General features: G+C 46.4%; 2 pseudogenes; both read left to right on the forward strand.

Annotated features, from left to right (window-relative positions):
• LOC111978903 (radixin-like) overlaps positions 1-6834 on the forward strand; it is a 62423-nt pseudogene that overhangs the window by 41877 nt on the left and 13712 nt on the right.
• LOC139029416 (radixin-like) overlaps positions 6616-6834 on the forward strand; it is a 2909-nt pseudogene continuing 2690 nt past the window's right edge.

Below are 6834 nucleotides of genomic sequence, written 5' to 3' on the forward strand. Positions count from 1 at the left end.
TTAGTACTAACATACCTCAGGAGTTACCCATCCCTTTCTGCGATCTAGGAGGCCTGTTTTGAGGGGAATCATAATGTACACATATGCACTACCGTTCAAAAGTTTGGGGTCACTTAGAAATGTCCTTGTTTTCCATGAAAACATACATGAAATTAGTTGCAAAATGAATAGGAAATATAGTCAAGACGTTAATTTAAATAATAATTGTGTTCTTCAAACTTTGCTTTCGTCAAAGAATCCTCCATTTGCAGCAATTACAGCCTTGCAGACCTTTGGCATTCTAGTTGTCAATTTTTTGAGGTAATCTGAAGAGATTTCAACCCATGCTTCCTGAAGCACCTCCCACAAGTTGGATTGGCTTGATGGGCACTTCTTGCGTACCATACGGTCAAGCTTCTCCCACAACAGCTCAATAGGGTTGAGATCCGGTGACTGTGCTGGCCACTCCATTATAGACAGAATACCAGCTGACTGCTTCTTCCCTAAATAGTTCTTGCATAGTTTGGAAGAAATTGGCTCCAATTAAGCGCCATCCACAGGGTATGGCATGGCGTGGCAAAATGGAGTGATAGCCTTCCTTCTTCAAGATCTCTTTACCCTGTACAAATCTCCCACTTTACCACCACCAAAGCACCCCCAGACCATCACAATGCCTCCACCATGCTTGACAGATGGCGTCAAGCACTCGTTCAGCATCTTTTCACTTTTCACCTCAAACCTAGATTTGTCTGTCCATTACACCTTTTTCCAATCTTCCTCTGTCCAGTGTCTGTGTTCTTTTGCCCATCTTAATCTTTTCTTTTTATTGGACAATCTGAGAGATGGCTTTTTCTTTGAAACTCTGCCTAGAAGGCCAGCATCCCGGAGTCAGTCGCCTCTTCACTTTTGACGTTGAGACTGGTGTTTTGCGGGTACTATTTAATGTAGCTGCCAGTTGAGGACTTGTGAGGCGTCTGTTTCTCAAACAAGACACTCTAATGTACTTGTCCTCTTGCTCAGTTGTGCACCAGGGCCTCTCACTCCTCTTTCTATTCTCTCACTCCTCTTTCTACTCTTTCTCACTCCTCTTTCTATTAGGGCCAGTTTGCGCTGTTCTGTGAAGGGAGTAGCACACAGCGTTGTACGATATCTTCAGTTTCTTGGCAATTTCTCGCATGGAATAGCCATCATTCCTCAGAACAAGAATAGACTGAGTTTCAGAAGAAAGTTATTTATTTCTGTCTATTTTGAGCCTGTAATCAAACCCACAAATGCTGATACTCCAGATACTCAACTTGTCTAAACAAGGCCAGTTTTATTGCTTCTTTTATCAGGACAACAGTTTTCAGCTGTGCTAACATAATTGCAAAAGGGGTTTTCTAATGATCAATTAGCCTTTTAAAATGATAAACTTGGATTAGCTAACACAACGTGCCATTGGAACACAGGAGTGATGGTTGCTGATAATGGGCCTCTGTACGCCTATGTAGATATTCCATTCAAAATCAGCCGTTTCCAGCTACAATAGTCATTTACAATATTAACAATGTCTACACTGTATTTCTGATCAATTTGTTTTTAAAAAACAAGGACATTTCTAACTGACCCCAAACTTTTGAACGGTAGTGTGTGTGTGTATATATATGACTAATGATAATGAAATAATAATAAAACACAAGTAGGCTTCGTTCAAAACGAGTGTGTGTTTGAGAGAATGGGGTCACAGAGTGAGTGAGAAATGGACAGAGTAAGATTGAGAGGAGGATTGATGTGTTAGTGAATGATGTCCCTGGTCAGTGGTGCTCTATTGACTGTAAATCACATCAGGCCTGATGGTTGAGCCAGCGCCTGAGAGAACACACCCTGAGGGGCCTTTCTGAGAGAGTGAAAGAGATGTGGTCATGTGTGAATGGAGAAAAGAGAGGAGTGTTGTAGTAAAGTGATGTTCTCCCACTTATGGGTGAAACAGTGAAGTGGCTCACACACTTGAGCATGGTGAGCAGGCTTTGGGCTAGGGTGAATCTGGGTTCTCAGTGCTACGTGAGGCCTAACCTGCTAATCATTGACGCATATTGTGTTTGTGTTTTCAGGTGGTGAAGACAGTGGGCCTCCGGGAGGTGTGGTTCTTTGGCCTGCAGTACACAGACAGTAAAGGCTACAGCACGTGGCTCAAACTCAACAAGAAGGTGACGCAGCAGGATGTGAAGAAAGAAAACCCTCTGCAGTTTAAGTTCAGAGCCAAGTTCTTCCCTGAGGACGTGTCTGAGGAACTCATCCAGGAGATCACACAGAGACTCTTCTTCCTGCAGGTAACACACACACACACACACACACACACACACACACACACACACACACACTCTTATACTGAACAAAAATATATACGCAACATGTAAATTGTTGGTCCCATGTTTCGTAAGTAAGTGAGCTTTTCTCCTTTGCCAAGATAATCCATCCACTTGACAGGTGTGGCATATCAAGAAGCTGATTAAACAGCATGATTATTTGCACCTTGTGCTGGGAACAATAAAAGGCCACTCTAAAATGTGCAGTTTTGTCACACAAAACAACGCCACAGATGTCTCAAGTTTTGAGGGAGCGTGCAATTGACATGCTGACTGCAGGATTGTCCACCAGAGCTGTTGCCAGAGAATTTTATGTTCATTTATCCACCATAAGCAGCCTCCAATGTTGTTTTAGAGAATTTGGCAGTACGTCCAACCGACCACGTGTAACCACGCCAGCCCAGGACCTCCACATCTGGAGTCTTCACCTGCGGGATCCTCTGAGACCAGCCATCCGGGCAGCTGTGGGTTTGCTCAACCGAAAAGTTTCCACACAAACTGTCAGAAACCGTCTTAGGGAAGCTCATTTTTGCGCTCGTCGTCCTCACCAGGGTCTTGACCTGACCACAGTCCGGCGTCGTAATCGACTTCATTAGGCAAATGCTGAACTTCGATGGCCACTGGCATGCTGGAGAAGTGTGCTCTTCACAGATGAATTCCGGTTTCAACTGTACCGGGCAGATGGCTTCGTGTGTGTGCGAGTGATTTGCTGATGTCAACGTTGTGAACATAGTGCCCCATGGTGGCGGTGGGATTATGGTATGGTCAAGCATTAGCTACAGACAACGAACACGATTGCATTTTATTAATGGCAATTTGAATGCACAGAGATACCGTGATGAGATCCCGAGGCCCATTGTCATTCCATTCATCCGCCACCATCAGCTCATGTCGCAAGGATCTGTACACAATTCCTGGAAGCTGAAAATGCCCCAGTTCTTCCATCACCAGACATTGAGCACGTTTGGGATCCTCTGGATCGACTTGTACGACAGTGAGTTCCAGATCCCGGCAATATCCAGCAACTTTGCACAGCCATTAGAGGACTGGGACAACATTCCACAGGCCACAATCAACAGCCTGATCAACTTTATGCGAAGGAGATGTGCCACGCTGCATGAGGCAAATGGTGGTCATACCAGATACTGACTGGTTTTCTGATCCACACTCCTACCTTTTTTTAAAGGTATCTGTGACCAACAGATGCATTTCTGTATTCCCAGTCATGTGAAATCCATAGATTAGGGCCTAATGAAAATTGACTGATTTCCTTCTATGAACTGTAACAGTAAAATCTTTGAAATTGTTGCATGTTACGTTTATTTTTGTTCCGTGTTTATTAGTGTCCGTCGTACTCACAATGTACATTGCAGATCCAAACAAAGTATTTAAACAAGTGTGTGTTTCTGTGTGTGTGTGTTCCCTGCCCATGCCAGGTAAAGGAGGCCATCCTGAATGATGAGAACTACTGTCCTCCAGAGACAGCCGTGCTGCTGGCCTCCTACTCTGTCCAGGCCAAGTACGCAGACTACAACAGAGACCTCCACAGGCCTGGCTACCTCACCTCCGACCGCCTGCTGCCACAGAGGTCCGTACCCCACACACACCTCTCTCTGTCCCCTCTCTAACCCTCTCTGTACAGAAGAGACCTCCACATTTCCACCTTCACTTCCTCTGCCCCTCTCTGTCCCACTCAAAGAATACCAGGGGAAGAGTCTTGCTGTCATAGTAACTCAGAGGATCTCTATTGAAATTGCTCCTACAATGGTTGAGGAGGCTGGAATGTCATTCTACTTAATGAATTCTCTCCATACTCCCCCATTAGTGTGTGTTGGAGGGAGGGATTTTGTGCTTTTGTAAAGAAGGAGTTCTTCAGTAGAGTCGCTTGCCCCTCCCTCACTATAAATCTGTTCTGTCTTTTGATGCTAGGCCTCTAGTGTGGCCCTGTTTGAATAACCACGTTTGAATAACCCTGTTTGAATAACCCTTTATGTTTTTGTGTGTCCTGCAGAGTCTTGGAGCAGCACAAGTTGACTAAGGAGCAGTGGGAGGACAGAATACAGACCTGGCATGAGGAACACAGAGGCATGCTCAGGTAGTGCTTTGTGTGAGGGTCTATATGTGTGCTTCTTTATATGAGTCTGTTAGTGTCAAACTTGCTTCTCTACACGAGTTCTAACTGTTTCTAATGTGTGTTTGTGTCCACAGAGAGGACTCAGTGATGGAGTATCTGAAGATAGCCCAGGACCTGGAGATGTATGGAGTCAACTACTTTGAGATCAAGAACAAGAAGGGAACAGAGTTGTGGCTGGGTGTGGATGCACTGGGACTCAATATCTACGAACACGAGGACAAGTACGCAATACTGATATATACAGTTTTTTTTGTTATTTTAGAGTGGAAGGTGGAATATGCCATTCATCCACTAAGGTGGAACGTAAGAGAGCTTTTGTGGCTACCTGAGCATGGCCTTGTCAGATATACTCCATGACACTATCGCCGTCTGCTGGGCATGGATGGTACCTCGAGCTTAATTTAATACTACACTGATATGGGTAGGTAGTTACCTTCACATGGCATAGTACTGTACTAGCATAGTGTTGAGACAGTCAGTCTGTATTTTTCCTTCCCTTCTCCCCAGGTTGACACCAAAGATTGGCTTCCCCTGGAGCGAGATCAGGAACATCTCCTTCAGCGACAAGAAGTTTGTCATCAAACCCATCGACAAAAAAGCTCCAGTAAGTCAGTCTACCAGGAAGGTAGTGTTAGGTTTAGGGTTGGCCAGTCTACCAGGAAGGTAGGGTTAGGTTTAGAGTTGGTCAGTCTACCAGGAAGGTAGGTTTAGGGTTGGTCAGTCTACCAGGAAGGTAGGGTTAGGTTTAGGGTTGGTCAGTCTACTGGGAAGGGAGGGTTAGGTTTAGGGTTGGTCAGTCTACCGGGTAGGTTTAGGGTTAGGTTTAGGGTTGGTCAGTCTACCGGGAAATAGTAGGGTTAGGTTTAGGGTAGTTCAAGGTCTACCGGAAGTAGGGTAGGTTTTAGGGTTTGGTCAGTCTACCGGGAAGGTAGGGTTTAGCGTTGGTCAGTCTACCAGGAAAGGTAGGGTTAGGTTTAGAGGTTGGTCAGTCTACCAGGAAGATAGGTTTAGGTTGGTCAGTCTACCAGGAAGGTAGGGTTAGGTTTAGGGTTGGTCAGTCTACCGGAAGGTAGGGTTTAGCGTTGGCTCAGTCTACCAGGAAAGGTAGGGTTACGGTTTAGGGTTAGTCAGTCTACGGGAAGGTAGGGTTAAGGTTTAGGGGTGGTCAGTCTACGCGGAAGGGTAGGGTTAGGGTTAGGGTTGTGTCAGTCTACCGGGAATGTAGGGTAGGTTTAGGGTTAGTCAGTCTGCCGGGAATGGTAGCGGTTAGGGTTAGGGTTGGTCAGTCTACCGGGAAGGTAGGGTTAGGTTTAGGGTTGGTCAGTCTACTGGGAGGTAGGTTTAGGGTTCGGCAAGTCTGCCCGGGAAAGTGAGGGTTAGGTTTAGGGTTGGTCAGTCTACTGGGAAGGTAGGGTTAGTTTAGGCGTTGGTCAGTCTACCGGGAAGGTAGGTTAGGTTTTAGGGTTGCAGTCTACCGGGAAGGTAGGGTTAGGTTTAGGTGTTCGGCAGTCTGCCCGGGAAGGTAGGGTTAGGTTTAGGGTTGGTCAGTTCTACTGGGAAGGTTGGGGAAGGCGGGAGGAAACAATACACCACAATGTACAATAAACAATGACAATATAATAAAGACATTTCACTAATCTTGTAAATTAGTAAAATGAGGGCTAAATTCCTTAAATGTAGATTATCCTGCAAAATGAGTCAACCCCTTCCTCTTTTCCTTTTCTCCCCTCCCTCCTCCTGTCCCCTTCCTCCGCCTCTCCCTCCCTGCCTCTCCTTCCTCTCTTCCTCTCTCCCTCCCTCCCTCCGCTCCCTCCTCTTTTCCTCTCCCCTCTCCTCTTTTCTGCCTCTCCCTCCTCTTTTCCTCTTCCCCTCCCTCCTTTCTCTCCTCTCCTTTCCATCCTTTCTCTCCTTTCTCTCCCTGCCTCTCTCCTCCCTGCCTCTCCTCTCTCCTCTCCCTCCTGCCTATCCTCCCTCTCTCCTCCTCCTACCTCCTCTCTCCTCCCTGCCTCTTCCTCCTCTCTCTCCCCTCCTCTTCTCCCTCTCTCTCCTCCTGCCTCTCCCTCTCTCCCCTTTTCTCTCTTCACTCCTCTTCTTATAGGATTTTTGTGTTCTTATGCCCGCGCGGTTGCGGATCAACAAGCATCCTGGCTGCTGTGCATGGGGAACCACGAACTGTACATGGAGGAGGAGAAGCCTGACACCATTGAGGTTCAGCAATGAAGGCCCAGGCAGGGAGGAGAAACGACCACAAACAGATGGAAAGGTACAGAAGGAACACAAACATGTGTTGTGATTCTGACCAGAAGAGGGGCAGCATTGTATTAAAATATGTCTGGTCTGTACCAGAGCTCATAAATGGTGGATCTCTGTATTCAC

Source organism: Salvelinus sp. IW2-2015, linkage group LG2 (genome assembly GCF_002910315.2).
Source record: "Salvelinus sp. IW2-2015 linkage group LG2, ASM291031v2, whole genome shotgun sequence".
In the NCBI taxonomy this organism is placed as follows: Eukaryota; Metazoa; Chordata; class Actinopteri; order Salmoniformes; family Salmonidae; genus Salvelinus; species Salvelinus sp. IW2-2015.